General features: G+C 35.4%; 1 protein-coding gene and 1 long non-coding RNA gene across 8 annotated transcripts in view; both read right to left on the reverse strand.

The window, feature by feature from the left end:
* Window positions 1-21,279, reverse strand: part of LOC126916656 (phosphatase and actin regulator 4B) — a 356,259-nt gene that overhangs the window by 195,198 nt on the left and 139,782 nt on the right. The gene's annotated exons all lie outside the window — the stretch shown is intronic.
* LOC126916666 (uncharacterized) overlaps window positions 1-21,279 on the reverse strand; it is a 120,750-nt gene that overhangs the window by 92,692 nt on the left and 6,779 nt on the right. The gene's annotated exons all lie outside the window — the stretch shown is intronic.

Genomic DNA, 21,279 nt, shown 5'->3' on the forward strand with positions numbered 1-21,279 from the left:
TCACGCGAGTACAGTGGCTTATAGAAGTATTTTACCATGGACAATTTATACATATACCTACATATATGTTGTATGTGTTATATAGAACGTTTTGAAATTCCATTGGAATTGTTATATTGGTCAAATTTGAAACTAATCTGAAATGAATATAGAAGCTACAAAATATCTACCGCAAACATATATTTAGTAAGAAAGATTAGCACACAACATGAAAAACTATCTTCTGCGTATAATAAGAACTAAAAATGATTTCACTGTATATCTAGGCTTGCCGATACAACAGATAATGGACCATTTAAATGACTTTACAATTTCCACGAAATACATATTTGCGTGAAATATCTTGTAGCTTCCATGTACATTTCCAGATTTGTTTCAAATTTGATCAATATAATTATGATATAGAAGTCTTGCTACAGTGTTAATAAAATTTCAGAATGTCTCGTGCAATGCACATAATATATTCATACAAGGTGTCCATACGTGTTGGAATACTTTCGCGAGCAACTGTACACGTGTTTCGCGATCTTTTCCACGGCCTAGCTTGGACGCTAATTATCTTGATTACTGGCTGCCGTTTCTAGTTCGGATTATTCGTCGTGATGCATTAACGACGATGCTAGAAGGACGGATCAATGTAGAATACGCGATGACCGGGATTCGATGTCGGTTCTGCAAATATGTGACGAAGCTTGTACGATACTTCGTTCTCGAGTTGTTAATTAATCTCGTGCGATGATGCCTTTAAATTCCGTGTTTATACAGTGTCAGCAAATTCTGAAGCTATGTTTAGATTGTAATTTATGTGAAATTTATAAAAACAATTTTTCCCATGTTTGTTTTCCTTCAGAAGAGAAAAGTAACACACCAATAGGACCTTTTTCCCCAGATTTATCATTTCTGTCACTCTGCTAAATATTTACATGAAACATGTATATTGCATTAGGATTGGAATACCACATATTTGTCATTTAAAATTGACATTTAAAAGTGATATTTAATTTCAATGGAAAACCATAAAATCAATGCTACCATCCACAATTCGAAACAACAGCGTATCACACTTAATCCATCAATAGAACGTTATTAATCACACGCAGAACAAAGCCAATGAAATAACAAAATAATAAAAACAAAAATGAAAGGACAGGATGAAAGAAATATTTAGAAATTTCCACGAACTGTGCCAATTCAATGGACCCATTCAATAAACGAACCGGAAGGCTCGCCTCTGTTTTATTCAATTTAAAAAATTCAGTCTATACACCTGATCAATCCAAAGGCGATTAAATCTTCTCTCCAAAATATTGACATCGAATAAAAATACGAAAAAAATAAAAGCTGACCAGAGAAAAATTTAATTAGCTGCTCTATATATATTTCTAGTTGAATTTTACAGCTTATCCTCGCGGCGTTTTATTAAAATATGTCTGTCGAATCGTCAGCATACGATAATTTACGTCAAAATCACACGCTCGACGAAACTTCGAATCGCGTTAAATCGCCGAAAAACAATTCTGAAGCCGTGTTCGACAAGTCGACAGGCAGAAATCGAGTGTCATTAAATCGTCCACGATCCCGCTGTTTTCGTGGAAACGCATTGAGAACGTGTTGAAAATGCGTTGGAATCAGACGCGTCTGATATAGCACGGCCTTACTCCACTGATGCTGGCAGGCCTGAGTTACGTCTCTACTACTGGGACTCGAAACTCACAGTGACTCCGACTCTCAAGCTCGCAGAATTATTGCTCCACCGGAAGTTTCAAGCTATGAATTCTGGCAGAACTAGCAACGACAAAATATACGGAATGGTTCGCTGGAAATTATTTTTATTTTAGCGCAACTATGAAGGATTGTTGTAGCTGGGGAATTCTAGGAGAAGAATTACGGAATTTTTGGTGACAAGTTTTGGAAGATTTCTTGATAGACAAATTGGTTTTCTTTCATATTTCAAAAGTAGAAATTTTATGTGGTGTTACTAAAATATTCCAGCGTTATTAAATACTGTGTATTGAGTTGTAATAGATTGCTGAAATTGTCTCGTTAACAGCTTTCATACAATATGTAAAAGTTCACAGTTATTAATTTGATAGCATTTTATAGAAATTGTTAGATCTTTGAAATTAAAATCTTTAGAAAACTGTAATTAATAACTTTCATAATTTTTCTTTCATAAACAAGCGAAACTTTGATTACAGAAATATTAATATCATGCGTTTGTTGAAATACGTACTGCTTTAGATTTTGATTTGAATTTGAGCAATAATACGATAAAAATATTATTAAAAAATGAAATACTACGAAAAAATAAATTAATACCAAAAATAACGGCTAACACGTTGACTAAAATATAACGACCAAACAAATTTTTCAATAGCAGATACATATTAACCGAATTTTATTAATATATTCGTTTTATGAAACGAGTGAAACCGATGAAACCAATAGTTTCAGATGTTTCATAGTGTTTATAAATGAAGTAATTGTATTTTTAAAAATAAATTTATACTCCATAAAATATCGTCAAAGTTTAATAACTACCTATAATACATAGTTATATTTACGCAATAAAAATTGTCCCATCCATTTCCTAGAAAAATAGAAGCAATATAAGGTTGATTCGTACAATGAGAAGAACTCGTTGAGCCTGATGATATCTCGTAACACGTTATTGCTTTTAGTCCAATTAAGAATTATTGGATTCCAACAACATACGGATGGAAAAATGCGGACCAAGAAAGCCTAGAATTCTGTTTCCGCACTAGTGACCCAATTTTCGTAGCTCCGTTGCAAGTGTTAATCAACATCGTCTAACGCTTTTTCGTTTGAGAAAGTTAATGAAGTTATTTCGCGCTGCTGATATGAAATTCGTTTACTAGATGCATTTACAAAATCAGAAGATTCTGTCGTTAATTGTGTTTCGCATCGCCAAATGGAAATGACTAAGTGCATATAAAGTAACAAAGGAATAATATATCATCGAAATGTACGATCTCGAATATATTTAACTAAAATTAGTTTTCCTCGGTGAACAAAGGTCTTCGACAAGAGCTTTTTATTCTCGCAAACGGAGGGAGACAATAAACTTCTATTCGTGAATTAATAATTGTGACTAACAATAGAAGGATTCTATTTGAAGCAATTGTGCTTTAGTGCAGAGTAAATTTTAAATGTAAATAAAGATACTTCATCTCTCGTGGAAATAGAGAAAAAGAATTAGAAAAGAAAAGAAAGATGGAGAAAGCGACAGACAGTAGTCTTTTATTCGTGTCTTATTTTTATTGTGAGAATTTTATTTAAGGCAATTTTATTTCACTGTAAAGTAAATTTGAAATTTAAACAAGGATATTTATAATCTCTCTTTATCTCTCGCGAAAATAAATGAAAAATGACAAAAAAAGAAAGAAAGAATTTTTAATAGTCTTTTATTCGTGTTTTAATAAGTTTTATTGAAAGTATTCTGTTTCAACTAATTCCTCCTTTTCTTCTATTAAAAACTGAATTTAAAATTTAAATGATTATACATATTTCTCAATACTTTTTAAACATAATGAAAGGAATTTTACGGGTCACCAAATTGTGTGAAATTTCTGTCTTCATAGAGGGAAATATCCAAACTTTTTTGTCGATTTCTAGTAGGACACCAGATATTTTTCTGTACCAGCCCCACACGTCAATTGTTCGATCGCTAGAACATCTATGGGACGAACGAGCTCGTGAAAATTTCACAGTCGATTTGCAGCAACGATTCCATTATTCTCTATGCGAAAAAATGGATTTCATTGCGCGTGGTATTACGCTCGCTGCAAATGGTTCCAATAGTAGAAACCGTGAAAGAATCGGCAGATGTTTATCATCGAAATACGTGCGAAATTTAACACGAGAAATTGGTGAAGCAAAGTTTCATCGATTTATCTGCGGAATGAAGTCATCTATTACATCGATTGCATCTGGCTTCCTTTCGCTGAACCTTCTCCTATCCATTGATCATCGATTATCTATTGAATTCTCTTTATTACGCTTGTCGATTGTTGTATTCCACGTAAATTCGTTGGGCCGATGTTTTGACAATTACTAACATCAGATAGTAATTCTTAATAATGGGATTTCGAATGCCTCGACAAAACAGAATGACGATTTTCTCTGAGAACTATTTTCACTGATCTTATTACTCTGATCTTTACTACTCTGAGAAATATTTTTTGCAATGTTAAAAAGGAACAATTTTAACGAATTAACAGTGACTATGTTACAAAACATTGAAACGGGTAAGGATTCATGGCACTGGTGCTGGGCCCTTAGAGAGATCTAGGCCCGAAAAACTCTTGAAGGGTCAACAATGTCATAAACAATTCGGTACGAAAAACAAACTTGTTACTTTTAACCTTCACACTCATCTTGAGCGAACAACTGTGGAGCAGATGCGAAGACTCAGACGCCAATAACTGTTGCCTTCCGTCTTACAAGAATTAAAGGTCATGGTCTAGCCGCAAACGACGGGTAGATACGAAGAATAATCCTCAAGAGCTGTTGTCTTCCATCTGATGTAAACCAAAGGTCGTGATCTGGTCGCCATATACAAAGGATAGAGGCGCCAGGGAGTAGTTATCAACAGTATGGTTGTTCCCCCATCTTACGACACCCCCAGATGGTTGTCTGATCATCAGATGCGACGAGGCAGTTCATCCAGGCAGATTCATCCAGTCAGATACCAATAGTCAGTAGTTCAACCACCGGACACGACAGTCACTTACGAACATTGTTCGAGTACGGCTCGACGAAGGGGCAGTCCCTAGATAGTCACGCATCCAATAAATTCCTACAGTCCATTTTGTAATTTATTTGTCTGGCTTGCAACTCCTTTCGTTCGTCAATTCGCTCACAACGGCGAGTGTTCGGACGCGTACAAACTAGTTTTATCAGAATAGAGATTTGTGTTAGAATAGACTAAATGAAAATTGATAATAAAAAATTGTAATAATGCACGTTCAATAATAATTAGGAAAACAATAGTTTTATTTCAAATTAAATTTCTATCCAAATATAAAATACGACCAATTTGATTTGTTTCTTCAAAACGTTAATACAATAGGACTTTAATTAATTGTCCGAGTAACGTAATATGTTTGGGACTTTATAAAGCAAACTTAATTTCAAGCGTAAGAGAAGATGTTTCAGAGACATTAGCAAATTACTTTTCAGTAATAAATTAGCGAATTTATTAATAAATTAAGCAAATCACCCTTCTTACAAAAAATTCATCAATCTAAACCTCCCAGTAAGCCAACGTCAAACGAAGTTCTTCAAATTAATCACGTATTTTACTCTAGATCCCCTTATCGTAAAGAAAATACTGTCGAACAAACAAGCCTCCAATTGTATCCTCGAAAATGAGCACCAATTAATTAAACCAGAGTAAAACTTTCGTCTCTAGCCTCGCAAACGGGTGCAGCGCTATTTTTCCTTCGATTTGACATCGATGTTCCACACGGACTGGCAAATTGTCTTCCTCTTTTCAACCGAACGAGCAAACACGAATCGTGTTCTATGCTCTCCTCTCCCTTTATTCCTCGTTTCTACGCCACTTGTACCAGACGTTTCTCGTTTCTTTCTCTTCTGTTATCGATGCGCGATGGCGTGGAATTAATTTCCAGCCAATTATTGGTTATCTACGATACTGAGGCGAAAGCCTCCATTTGCAAATCAAACCTCGATCGCACCTATTATTGAGCGGATTCTATTCGTTTGATCGTGGATAATATTCTTTGTGTGTCTAATTTTAGTTTGTTCGTTACTGAAGTTTGCAATATAATTACGTTATTTCATATTATAGAAAATAAATAAATATTCGGATGTTTCCAATTGGTACTGGATTTGTCTGTTCGACCTATATGCTGAATTAAATATGATTTATACACTTCGAAGATGGTATAATCAACGAAAATTGCATTATGCACATTATCAACCTCATCTATTATTTTAATCTTTATTAGAACAATTTGTACATAGTAATTCATTATTATACACGAATACCCTATCCTTAAAAAGAATAAAAACCGCCTAAATTCCCTCCTAAATATATCCACCTTTCGCCATGAAAAATTCAAGCCGACTATCAAAATTCCCAGGCTATAGCTTCATCACAGCTGAAAAAAGACACGGTCGCAGCATCTCCATGTGCCATAAAAATTCTATGCTCTCGCCTGGAGCTCAAGAACTCTCCTAAACTCTCTCCACTCTCCACAAGAAACGAACTTCCACGTCGTTTTACATCACTTCCAGCGAATTTCCAACAAACTTTCCAGTATTCCCTTCTGCCAGAAAATTAACATCTCCCTTGCCCGGAGATTGATACATTCTCCTTCTCCTTTTTCTCTCGTTTTGCCTTCGCCGTTCGAACTTCCCGTTCGACCAATAATTCTTAACCAACAATTTTCCTGAGAGTTATTCTCAGCCAATCAGAGATCGATAGATCCTTGTGTAGGGGTCGGGTGGATATCGATCGTGTTCCTCTGAAGAGTCGAGTCGAGTCGCAATTTACGCGACTAGTACAGTATCCCTGAAAACTGATCGACCACCACGCAATTTCGTGATTCTTGCAGGCTTCCCAAGGTTTATCGGGCCTGCAGCGTAATATCTAGTCGCATCTCGATGCATTTTACCAACTCGATATCCGCGGGACTAGGTTCGAACCGGTTACGTGACTCATCGTCACGTTGGGGATCGTCTAGACTGTCTCTACGATGCGATATACATATCGAGTGCAATCGAGATGAGATATTGGACAATATCAAATAATCGTGCGGTGGATACGATTCTTGACGGTTAATTGGTAGTCATGATAGCGCAGGGTTTTTAACTCTTGAATGGTATCCTTGGATCGTAAATAGATTGGAGATTTTTATGCAGATTTATATTTCTGTGGACACAATTAAAGAAAGGGAACTTAATCCTCTACAACTCGAATTTTTTTGAATATAAAGGTCCGCGTAAATCGAAACCAGCAAATATCAACCTCCAGATACATGGTTTATCGCTTTGGAGTCACAAAGGGGTATAATATTTGTCTAAAAATAAAAATAGACTGAAAGAATATCGATAAAAGTATGTGACTTCAAAATTACACGATGTTATACAGAGATTTATTTTAAATATGGAGAATTACGAGTGTTTTACTTTTAACATTTTATACAGTTTCGTATATCGTATGCATTTTATCCATTTTTTAAGCTTCGAATTTTGTATAAATGCACGCAAGTCCATAGTCCAGTCTATAAATAAATATAATAGTTTGAATTTAAACACCAATATTTTATACCAACTACGGCAGTCCATTGTTATACAAGATTCAGTAATATATTTTATATCCATACGTTTACCAAAGATCAAAGGATTATGTTTGTTGTGGAGAAAATTATTTTTGGCTGTGAAAAAATCAAATTATCGTTTAGCAAAATAATATTACGAAGGGAATGAAATATAGATTCAATAAGGATAGTCCTTATCGCGTTACGATTGCCATCAAGTAGGTAATGAAATTAATCTGACGCAAGCGATGATCGATTCATCAATGAGAGGGGAAAGCTATTCCGAGGACCGAATAGACGAAGATTCATGGTCACTTCTGGTAATCCCGGAAAACCATTAAGCTCCGTCGGTATCGAGGGGCAACCAAGGGGAATTCTCGGATTTCCCGATTCCCCCCCCCCCCCACGACCAGGAAAGATTCATGTAATTGTCGTGGAAATGAAACGGCTGTCGGTTAAGTTCACCACCAACTTCTCTGAGAATAGTTTGCCAAAGCTTGAAACACCTGTCCAATTGTGGATCTACGTCGGCTGATTTAACGAGATTTCATGTCAAAAAACGATTGTATCTCTCTCGGTTTAGAACATCCTGCTGAATTTTACTTGCTTAAATTGCAGAAATGAATTACTAAAAATGATGGTACGAGCCGTAAAATGTAAAATTAAATATAAAATGCGGATTTCAGAATTATACTCTAAGAATAGAAAATGCCCAAATTACCAGCAAAATATAATAAAAAATTTCTCTGAGTGTTCTTCCTATTTCAACGATAAAATTACGTCATAAAAGCGAAAAATATCATATCTACAAAAAAATATCGGAGATTTTTCTTCCATTTATACGATAAAAAGTTTCATCTTCTATCCCACTTTCCAGGAGTAGTATTTCAAGTTAATTAAGTAATACAAGAGGCAACGTTATCGATAAAAATCGAAGGTAATAGAAACGGAAAAGTGAAACTTTTACATTGGAACGTAGCGAGTTCTTTTTTTCGATGGTAAAAGACAAAGACTTAAAAGAGAACAGTCTCCCACAACGTGCCAGAAACTATTCCGGCTAATGCATAAACGAGATTAAACCGCATCGAGATTGCATCTTGACGGTAGGTGGCTCAAAAGGGTTGAAATTTTGAGTCCACTAATGGATAGTCCAAGGAAATTGCATTAGCTTTGCAAGTAACGCTAAAAACCCTTATAAACCGTTCATCAGATAAGGGAGAACTTCGTTTGAATGAAGTAGCGAAGCGGAAATAGCGATAAAAACACACGAATGAAAAGAATTGTCGTTTTTCTCTGTGATAAAAATTGTTTCGATCATTGAGCCGCCGGATTTAAATACACACAAGGTTATTAATGATACTTTGTCCATAAATGTAGATAACATTATAGTAGGGTGAAAATACTTTCTTTGTATAAAAGGTAGACAAATGAAATTAATTTTATATGAATTATATATTCCGAAGAAACATTGGAAATAGCTTTTTCTATTATTCTGTAGATAATGGACTCGTGTTTTAATACGTGTCTAAATAGATGGAATTCCAATTAAATTTCCAGTGAATTGAAATCCATATGTCAGAAAGAAAAATGTTAATCCAGAATCTATTTTATTCCTTGTATTGATAAATATGTATAATATAAATATATTCATATAAATATATAGAAACTAATTACACATGCACATAATTACAATATCTAATTAATATAGCAGTTGCTTCCAATTGAAGAAAGATAATTTTCGTTACGCAGACTACACACTAACCGAAGCACGATAATTTCATTTATGAGTCCGCCAGTAGTACGAGTCAACGATTTCAGAATGCAGATTCCATTCATTACGAAGAACGAAGGGGTAGAAGCACGGAATCCCCATAAAAATCGAATCGAGTCTTCTTCCCGCGCTTGAATCTATTCAGTATGCAACGTGGAGGCGTCTGGTTTATTCTTCGTGAAGAACTTTCGAGAAGAAACGGTGAGGTTGGGGGTGATTTACGTCGTGGGAACGCGGGAGCTGTTGGACCGTATGATTCCCTTGCATTTATTCGACCCTGAGTCCAAGGTTTTTTCTTCGTTCGCTGATATATCTCAACTCTCTCGTCAAAAAGAACAAAACGATCCTCGCGTCGATCTACTAGATCGCCATTATGAGTAGTCTAGACGTGATTTTGGAACTATTCTGAAGATGGTGATAAAACAGTTATTTGTAGTTAGATTATGAAACTATATATATGTATATATATTTAGTAAGTTACCTATTGCGTGATAAGAAAGTAAGTTTTATATTGTTCGTTCGTGATCTTCATGAAGAGATTAAAAACGTATTCAGTTCACGAATATCGTCAATGTTAAGGTACGACAGAAAAATAACGATATAATAGAAAGTCCTGTATTTTGCTTTTACGTTTTTAGTTGATTCAAACTATCGGATACAGAGATATTAAAAAAGAAAAAAAGAAACACCGTTGAGGAGCTTCTTTCTTATATCCATGTTAAATGCAGCCCACTAAAAAACGTAATAATAAAATCCAAGGATATCTCTACAAATTTTAAAAGCACACCGGAAAGCTTTCAGGAAGCTCTTTCAGAATTACGAAGCATAAGAAGTGCAAATATTGGCTCTACAGATCTCCGTTAAGAGTATACTAAAATATCGACATTTCTCAACACACCACACAAAGAAGAGAACCTAATACTGGTCACAGGGGAGGAGCAGGCCGAAGGAAGTTCACGAGGAAAAATGTAACGATTGCCAGCTGCACGCGTAATGGAGATGAAGAATATCGACGATACGTGTGTATGCGAAGAAAAAGGTTGCTCGTGATAGCTTTTTAAACTGCGGCGATCGAGTCAATCTCGCTTGGAATGCCTCCAAGGGTTGCTCCAACTTCCACGAATTCCCCTCTCTGTCCATAACAAGAAACTTTTAACAATTACGTGAACAGTCCTGGATGAAACGTAAACGTTCATACGCTATCTGCATGCTTCTTATCGTTTCATGATGGAACGCCATTGCTGGCGTGCAATTAAACGAAGGCACATGCATAAATCAGTCCGCTAACAAGATTAACTCCAAGCATGCGGACGGCTACTTTTGCATCGAAGACTATGAAGCGGGATCCGTAAGACGTATTATTATTGACAGCCAGGCGTTTCGCCAAAATATCAACGGGAATAAAACTGCATGGCCGTGAAGAAGCTAGCGTTTTGATCGCAGATCAAATTGAAGGTGATGATAAATGTTTCGCAAAAGGATATGAAAGGTGTGTCAATAGAGCAGGTATCATGTGGTATATTTATAGTAGATAGTGGATTTCCAGAATATTGTATTTTTGATTGATATAGGGGGTGAAATTTTAGAAACGAAATATTTTGAATTTTATTTGATCGAATTTTTGTTTCAAATTGGCTAGAACTGACTTTCTGCATTTTCAGGATTTATATGACAAATGTCAATTATAATATGTGAATTTTTGTTAAGGATTTGTAAATATATTTTCACATAGTTTTGCCTCTTGCTTTCTTTAAAAACCTGCGATAGGAAGGCCGTCGAGCTTTGCTAGAATTAAATGAAAAATTCTTCGCTCCTCTTCTTTCAGCACAGCAGTCTAGTTTATTATTTGAAATTTGTCGAGATTTCACACCATAGCGAAGACTTTTTAATATTTCTCCTTCCCACTACCCACGATATCTCAAATATCGCCAGAAATCTGTCTCGCTGAATTGAATTCTCACTATTTTGTTAAAAAACGAAGATCTAGCTGAACAATTCTCCTCTCGACTTTCAATAACATCTCAAAAATTTCACAATACAGAATTTTCAAGATTTCATAAGGAAACGCACACTAAAGCTCTACACTTTTCTCCTCCAGACTTCCAACGATATGTCATTGTTGTCAGACGCTTCTCAAATCCTATCATTTTCCCATATCGTACTATTCAAATCTCTTCAAAAATTGTCGATAATTTCGCTCATCGCACGAAATCTTGCTTTTTAGTAATAGAAACTTCGCTGCTCCATTAATGTGTCAAAACATAACTCGATTGATCGTAGTTTAAAAATTTATTTATTCATTTATTATTCCATCGACATCGGGTTCGTTTCAGCTCAAACCAGACCACCTTTGATAAGATTTTGAACGAATCCTGAGGAGACGCTATTTCAACCGATATTTCTTCGAATTAAACTGCTACTGAATCAGCATGATCTGTAGCCTGCCGCCCTCCATCACTATTCACATTTGCAAAGTCGTTGCTTTCTATTCATGGACCACTTGCACACACATACACGATATCGAGTTACATATAAAACCGGCAAAAAAGGTAACTGTGGAAACACGCTGAATCGGAGGAAAATGGCTTTTCTACTGGATCATTTCAAAGGATACGGCGAACGCGGTTAAAGGAATAGAGAAACGAGTTAATCTCGACCACGTGAAAGGGGTTGCAGATTCCAGGTCGACTTTACGACAAATAAAAGTGAAAACTTCTCGTGGCTACGTTTGAAGTGCAACGTGGCTTTGATAATATCGTAATAACAAGGTTACTAAACATGCTTTCCGATAAACAGTAGCTTTCATTGACACATTGACATCGTCTACTTTTTGGATTAAAATTAATAACCATCGCGTCGGACCATTTTGGGGCTTTGGTATGTTAGAATTTACAACGAAACAATTAATTAATAAAAAACGAAACGAGATATCATGTTTCTTTTTAACTAGATAACTTCGTTTAGCTACCCCGCCAGAGTATATTAGTATAATATCTCGTTTCCTTACGTTGTCACTATGCTAAAATAAAATAGCAATGAGAAGTCGATTAAAATATGTATGGCTTGTTTGAGTAATTATAAAGTGTGTGTATTTGATAATTCGTATGTAGTGGAAAAGTTCGAATAAGTAGAATTATTAATATTAAATTCCTAATTTGGTTCAAGTTTTATTCAACTTCTACTTGAATTTTTTATACATTTCCACTAAGCAACAACTATTTTCATTTTCGTAACATCGCCTATTCTCCAAACAAGATAGAAAATATAACAGAAAATAATATAAAACAGTAATTTTCATCATAAATGAAAGAAAAAAGCAAAAAGATGAAACGTCTTTTGTTTACCGGTACGAAATAATTAGTAGCAATTGGAGGCATAAATTCTTCGGAATTACGATCGATCGGAATTGAATTGTTAGTACTTCCTGGTTACAGGATTATGCATGGAATTTACCAAATTCAGGCCGCAGTTCATCGACCTGCTCATTGCGTGCCGCGAGCCCCGCGATACATAAAATTAACGATGCTTCGATAATTAGATTTCCTCGAGCATAGTTCCAAAAATCGCGACAGAAACGGCCATTTGTCGAGTAATCAGATTACCGTGACATTTTATACAAGAATCTTTGTTCGCATCCGGTTTTAAAAGAAATTTCAGGAAACTGGAAGGGTGAAGGTCTGGAAAATGTTCAAATAGTAAAAGTTCAATATCTTGCGAGAAAGAAAAAAGAAAGAAAAGGAAGAAAGAAGACAGACAACAGAAGTTTCTTCGACCGGGCACAATCTGAAAAGGGAAATCTCGATTCTAATAAAACTTCTCGATTTCCAAACTCCAAGACTTACGAATGCAAATGCTTTGCAACAATGAAATTGTTGTGATTGCTGCGAAGGCGTCGTTCAAACGTTTCTATCTCCGCTTTTTATAGTTGAGAAAAGGAGAAAAGAGGATAAAAAGGAAAGGTATTCAAGAGCACAAAAGAATACTAAAGCCATTGATGAAATATGCAAGCTGGCCTCTTAACTATTACCTTGGAAATGCTACATGGTTTGTCTGAATGAGGAATGGAGAAAGAGACTTCTAGAATTTTCATAGGTGGCGAGGCGAATATGACTTTCATATTTGACTTTGTATTTACAAGGAAAAGTCACCCTTGATAGAGGATTATAATTGCAAAGATGAAAGGGAAAAGCAAGGGCTATAACAAAGCAGATTTATTGTCGAGATCGATCTTAACTTCCACGCTTAATTAATTAAACAATAAATGCATTTGCTGCTGATAAAATTTCAATTTTAATGTATTTATAGGAAATTGAAAAGTAGGAAAATGTTCGTGATACATACGACATGGAAAAATATAGAGTAACATCTGATGTAATATAATCAATATTTAGATTCCATCTCCTTAATAATTATCTGCGTAAAATATATGTACATTCGCACAAATATCCGCAGTCTGCTAATAAGATAAAACATGCCCCAGCTCGCAAATAAACACGCAATCTCATGCAATGACCCAACAATCCAACCAACCCCAACTTGCACAAACCTTCGCAATGTATTCTCGACACAAGAAATGGCATATTAAAATACTAAAACTCATTGCCAACATCTCGAGAATCCCCAGAAAACAAAGCCTCCCTCTGGAGGCTGGTCCATTTCCAAGCGAATTCAAGTAAGTCGCTAGCCTACATAGCTAACGTGCAAAATAGAAAGAAAGAAAGAGAACGCAAAAAAGCAAGAAGAAAAAGAAAAAAGAAAGAGGACAGATGCCATTATGCTGGTACGATACGTTGTCGAAACGCATGAGTGTTCGCGCGATATTCTTTGATCAGTCCTCGGTTCCTGACGAATGTGTGATTCGTTCCCTTGGCGCGAGCGCGAGCGAGTGTGCGCGTGTTTAACTCTCCCACTTCCCTTCGCTGGTTACGTACGTTGAACTCTGACCCGGAAACGCGAGCGACGGGGGTGGCTTTGTGCTTGGCCTTCGACAACAGGTCCACACGCCGGCTACGCTATCGAGTCGAAGAATGGAAGGACGCGCGCTTCTGGGATGCTAGAAACTGCGAGCAGTGCGCGCATTCCCTCGTCGTCTCGCGTACTGTTAATGACTTCTTGGCTTTTCTTTTTTTTTTCACGAAAACGCGTGCTCGCTGGAGACTTTAACACACGAGCTGCTGCATATTGATACTCTACACTTCCTTTCTTTTCTCCTTCTTTTTCCCTTCTTTTTCTTTGATACTGTATGTTTCGCGAAGTTAGTTTGATGGAGTTGGGGTAGGTGAGCGTAAAACGGACGGTGAAGGGATTAGTTCGTGTAGATGAAGTTCGCATTAAATTAATGAGCAAGATTTTAAACGAGTTTGTAAGGAGAGGCAGGTTAAAACGTGGGTTAGTATGAAGACGGGCAGTAAACGTGTTATATAGTATCATACTTAGGTTATAAGCGAGGAACTTTTGTGTTTCAAATTTTTTAGGTAATTAGTAACAATTGATAGAAATATTTTATGAACTATCGTTGTAAGAAAGATGTCAGCAAAGTATCAAATCAAGAACCACTTCATTTATAAAATTAGACTGCAAATTTGTATGTAAATTCAGGTATTTACGAACACGTGCTTATTGCAATCCTGCTACTGATGTCGTTTTTCTCACGTCACAATTTTATTCTTTTTAATAAGCAAAAAGACTTTTAACATTTTGAGAACAATACAAACTCAAAATGAAAAGTTATAGATATCAACAACAACTTGGCACATTTTTTATGCTATATCGTAAAATATACTTTATTCCGATTCTTGCATATTTTTGGAAAATATATAAAATAGAAAACGTCTCAAGTAAACAATGCGTTAACAAACTCGTTAACCGTAAGGAAAACGTGATTGAATGTAAAATTATTTTAAAAAATGCAGCAAAGTTAAAAGATAATTTTTGTCTCACATTAACATCCCCTGTGCTCTTTCCCAACGATTCGCAGAAAAAACAAATACCAGAGGCTGCTTACTTCCTGCATCAACGTGAATTTCTCGCGCGAAAATCTCGTCTGCACCTTGTGTCCACGAGGTGTGAAGAAGGTGGGAAGGAAGGAAGGAAACAGCGGAAAAACAAGGGAACAGCGTTAGTTTATGCGCCGCGAGACGGTTCGTTGACGAATACACAAAGAGAGAACAAAGGTTCGTCGACGAGGCATGTGAAAATGGGAAAACTATAACAGCTCTGAAGAACTTGCGGTCTGTCATTTTCCGCTTGAGAAATACGCTCGAGGAATTAATGAGTGATTTTTGTGAGTGTTATTCGTGTGTAGTAATTTAAACAGACTTTTTGGTTGTTTGGTGTCTGTCTGCGATCTTGTGAAAAGCGGAGAATGCAAACTATGAGATATGTGCGGTATTGTGAAACTAATGAAGGATTACGACAGATAGCAGCATATTTGAAATATGTTTTGAGTATTGGAGGATTTTTCAACGATAGATACATGTGATTTTTTCAGAAAATTTACCTTAAAATTTATTACATTAAGAAGTTCAAATAACGAATTTTCACATTATTCAAAATGATTTAAAGTTCAAGGACGAAACACGTGACTACTGCAATAACCATACTGAGGGAAAGATCGATCGAGAGGATTGATTAACGGTAGATTGACGGACAAATGGTACTGATGAATGGGAGACACACCTGTGACAATATACGTGAATGTGCTCGTATGCCAATAATGAGACACCCTGTGAAATGTTACTTCAATCTTCTAACAAAGAGTACTAAAAAGGACACTATATCATATAACTCTAAAACCAAAACATTTGTATAGTTTTCATAAGCAAAAAGTAAAAATATAGAAAACTTGGTCGATAATTCACATATTCACATATTATGCAATTAATGTAAATCATTCACGCAAACATTTTAATATTCAGGAACGTATAAAAACTGTTTACAAATGAAATCCTCTATGATTTTTTACTCTATAGGAACTGTAACGTTCTAATTTAACTTGTCACTTTTTACTATACTAATAATTTCTTTATTTGTGAGTCTCCAATTTTTTAATACATTATGTCACTACAATAAAAAATAAGCTGTATTGTATTTACATGAAAAACGTCCAAGATGAATTTGTTTTGTTCACTCTTAATTTCATGGTTATCCAAATCTTTGGGATGAATTTTCGAAGGATGGTGCTGATTAAGAACTCGTGAGAACGAGAATTGGTAACTATGGCAACTTGTCGAACGGCCGCCGATCCATGTGCAATCAGGTCTGAATATTAATTAACCCGATAATTTATGAACCACAGATACAAAGGTACAAATGGGAATGAATTAAAGCGATAGGGCACACACGCATGCGTGTGCAAATCAACGAACCAAAGTAGCGCACTGTTCACCGATGCTACGACACAGAATTAGCTGCGGCTTAATCCGGCTGGGTTTGTTAACTTCCAAATTGAATTTCTCGTTCAACAATCTCTGGAGTGGAGAACTTCGCGACCACACGAATGCGTTTATCCTGATGCGGTCGTGGAATAATTTACACGCCGTAGAATTTCGGTTCTATCAAAATGATCTAAATTAATGATCCATCTAATAATTGGAAACATATCGAGCTGTTTGAATTGAAAATTTATTATTTGTTTTGTCTATGGTAATCGTGGTGTCGAGGGGAAAAGATTAATCTATTTCGTTTTATTATCGAATAATCATATTGTTAAATTAGTATATACTTATTAGTGTTGAAAACATATATTAATGGAAACTGAATTATCAATTTGTTATGTTAGTGCATTTTTATTACGTAATGTTAGATTACTATATAGATAGAAATATAAAAATACCTATGGTTATTTTCATATTTCTATATAATAATAACGCAGTTTATATTCTTTTTTTATGATTGCATTCCTATAATATTATTGTAGCTGCTATTGTATATTTTATCGGACTACTATATTTTTATGCTTCTGTGCGCTTATATCCCTATACTCTTATACTATAGCATCCATCGTTTCGTTATTCTATTAATCTATATTGTTCTAAAGTTTCTTCGAAACACATCGCTGAGAAATATTTTTATCGTTGTTGTCATTCATTGTGGCTGCTTCTTACAACCGTGTGACGTACCCTTGCGTGATACTTCACGTCGTTACTCAAGGGTAATGCGTACTTTTTGAGAGTGAGCTATAAAAGGGCCCACCCTATGATCTCAGACAGTCTCGAAAGTCTTCTACGTGAAGGATCTCGAAGTGCCGTTTCCGGGGAAACACGCGAGATTCGCTTTCGTTGCCGCCTCCTACCATCTTTGTTTCACGACCGCAAGAACTGCGAGACACTTTAGATATTCGTCTACTCGGAAATGTCGTTTCCACGACAAAAAATGGAAATTTGTCTGAGAAAGAGCATGGAAATGCATTCTAAATGCTTGGAAATATATGGTAAAATATATTTTATTAATATTATTTAATTAATACATAAAATTTTATATGTAAAATTGTATGTTATACATAAAAATGTAAAAATTGTAAGACGTATTCAAATTTTGTATTTATTGGGTATTAAAACTTTAATACATGATGGTATTAATGAAGTGGATTATAAATATTTGACGTTTTAAAGGAGAGAAAATGGTAAACAATGATAATTGATAAATTATTTTATAAAGTAATTGTGTTTGAGCAAAATGTAAGATGGAATTGATTATATCTGAAAATTCTGTATATTAGAAAAAATGAACTAAAACATTTAAAGTGTAAATTTATAGCTGAATCATACTAGAAAAATATAGTTTACAAAGGATTGTAAATAAAAGGTTACATAATTGATTACAATTTTATCTGAATGGAATCTGCATTGAGAGTTGGAATAATTAATTATTCTTATCCCAAGATCTGGAAACTCGTTGCACATTGAAACCCCGGATTTCTTTAACCCTAACTTCTCTTCTATTACAACACAGAATTATTTAAATTCTAAGATTGTGTTACGATCTTCGAAAGAACAATAAGGAACGCTGGCCGTTAATTTTCTAGAACACGGTAAGTCGAACAAGCGGAAAAAGAAGAAGATGAAAAGAGTGTTTATAGAAAAACGTACAAAAATCCTCAGTCCAAACCTACTAAAAAAAGTTCGTAAATTTCATATTCAAAATTGTATCGTCTTAACCAGTATATACAAAATATGACAATTTAGAACAAAATAATGATAAGTGTTAAATGTTAAAAATTGTACAGTATACAAAAATATAGTATACTATATAGCAATAAGAAGCGCCAGGTGTTAGAGAACAGGTGTTTCGCAAAAGCGCCAACGACCTAACGACAGCACACAACAGAAATCAATTACACGAAGAGTCAACTCCTCCAAAATGGCGCACCTTCGTGGATTATTCTTGGCCTGGTATATTTCCGTTCGGCGCATTTTTCACGGCCGTTCACGGCTAATTCCGTCTCCGTTGTTTTATAGAACGAGCCACGTCGGTGCACGCTAGTTCGTGTCACGTAAACCGTGCTTCAAGCCTCGCCAACGATAACCAAAGTCTCGTGACTTTCCATTCCGACGCTGTTCCCTGCATGATTCGCAACTGATCGATAGAAACGAAACCGAGCACAAGGTAACGTTGTTAACCGAATATGCTACCAGTAATATTCGGACAAATTGCTTGAAATCTCGTTTCATTTGCAACAGTTAAGCAACCATTACCTTTAAAAATCGAATGTTCTGAATGTACTAAATATACAGGCTCACGAAAGTATTCGAACACTTGTGAAAACTTATTCTGAATCCTACTGTATGTGTTATATGAAATATTTTCTATAACATACGACATGATATAAATTATCATGATTACATTGGTAAAATTTGAAACAAACCCGAAACTACATATAGAAGTCACAAGATATTTATTGCAAATATACACTTCATAAAAATCACAGAAGTATATATAATAAAAAGTCAATTACCCATTACATCAATAAACCTTAATATTTAATGGATCCACCTTTACTATTAATTACATGTTTAAGGTGATTAATAAGGATATTTATAATATATATGTAGCAGTTTTTTATTAAGTAAATGGTTGCAATAAATACATTGTAACTTTATATACATTACCGGATTGGTTCCAAATGCTATCACTGTAATTATGACAGTCGTGCCCCGTTTCAAAGAGAATCTTAAAATGTTTAATAAAATTAAAAATACAATTTACAAAAGTTTCTTTTCACGCACATAATATATTCATAAAATTTGTCCATGTTGAATATTCGAATACTTCCATAAAGTTAGTGTATATTACGTATTCTACAGAAATACGAATGTTTCCTATAAACTATATTCGCTATTTCACATAACCTGTGAAAATATTGCGAAAAAAATACATGATACATAATTATTTGTTAAAATATTTGAAATTTACGCTCTTATGTAGCGTAAATAGTATAACATTTCCAAAATTCGCAGCGTTACAATACGAGAAATTTCATGAAACAAATGCAAAATATACTCGACATATTTTATTATTTTATTTTAATACATTTATACGCTGGAATATTGAACAGGTTTGTCCCATATATGCGAACAAATATTGAAATTGATTTCATTCTAGGTTTCGTAGAATATTGTTCATTCGGGTAGGACTAGAATTTAGATTAAGGGTGCACGAAAACGAAAGAGCATGGTCTGACGAAACACGAAATTCAAGAGGGAAAACAGAAGAAAAGCGGTGGCCGCGAAATTAGGTCGAATGAAGACGCGGTAAAAGTTGTCGACAGTAGCCGTACTTCTAATTACTCGAAATTAAGTTAACGAGCAAAGGATGTCGAACGACGTGAGAGGCGTTCTCCACGGAACATCTTTCGATTGACACGGTTTCTTCTCCTTTTTTATTCATTTCGAATGAATACCGCGTCAAAGAGAAGAAACGATCAAGGAATAACTTCTCGACATTTAGGAATCCAATATTGCTTTTTGATCTTAATGAAATTATCTTTTCATGTTTCACGTACAGTACATTATAAATCTAATGTAAAAAGATGAGCGTTTGTATCAAAGTATGATATATGACACGTACAATTTCATAAAGCTTTTTCTTTTCAAACAAATATTTTCACCCTTCTGTAAATCATTTTATTTATTAGAATTTATTATTAGAACTTCCTCTTTCCCTGTATCTCTATCGCGATCTGTTCAATTTTCTAAATATCACAATAAATAGGAATGTACTTTACTTTGAATATTTCACCTATTTTCGCATAATATATCCACCCTGTAAATTTGTTAATCCTTCAATTTCTTATTAAATGAATAAACATACGCAATGTATAAATATCAAGATAAATTTAAATAATAATGCTTGCACCATCATCAATTTTCTCTACTTTTAATACAGCGTAGAGTCAATTAATGTAGCTTCTATCTGACTCAACGTTTCACACAACCGCTTAGTCTTCCAAGAACCTCCATCAATTGGAACATCCAGACCAACCGCCGGTCAAATCTTAATTCCAATTAATTTCATTTCACCACGGAGAATTTCATTGTATCCAAATTACTCGAACGTCGACTCGAGAACGATCGTCCTAACGTTAATACCAATCGTGGGAATCGACGTTTGAACGAAGAAGGAGTATGTCGTTTCTACGATATGGTCTCGTCGTTCTGGAGGGTGACCCGTCGGGACTAAGTGGTCTCGTTCAGGACCATTGGCTGCGTCGATTCCTACGACACTCGTGCTGACACTTCACCGGAGGAGATGAAGTACCCCATACCCTCGTTCCATGCTTTCGGTAAGCTCTCCAGATGGAAATCGATCGAGCCTTCCTCCTCTCTACTAGTCGTTTTACTCTCTAACATCGATTAAACCAGGCTTGTCGATTTATTCGAACCTCGACTCGACTCGTACGCAAATTAATGCAACCCCTGGTTAACCCGTTTACAATTTCTCTTCAGTTACCGAGCTATTCGTGCGTGGAAATTCACGCATGTACATTGATACCACGTTTGCTTTTCTGTTTCGGCAAATTCATTTTAATTGGTCGGGAGTTGTCGAGTCGAGGGATTATCGATCGCGGAGCGAAAGCTTGGCTCTGCAACTGCGATTTTCGTGGTGAAAAAACAGATTGGAGGATGGAGAGGGGCAGCAGGTGTTCTTTGCACGATGAAAGCTGCGCAGAATGATGGTATTAGTTGAAACGAAAGAGCCTTC

Source organism: Bombus affinis, chromosome 5, assembly GCF_024516045.1.
Source record: "Bombus affinis isolate iyBomAffi1 chromosome 5, iyBomAffi1.2, whole genome shotgun sequence".
Lineage (NCBI taxonomy): Eukaryota > Metazoa > Arthropoda > Insecta > Hymenoptera > Apidae > Bombus > Bombus affinis.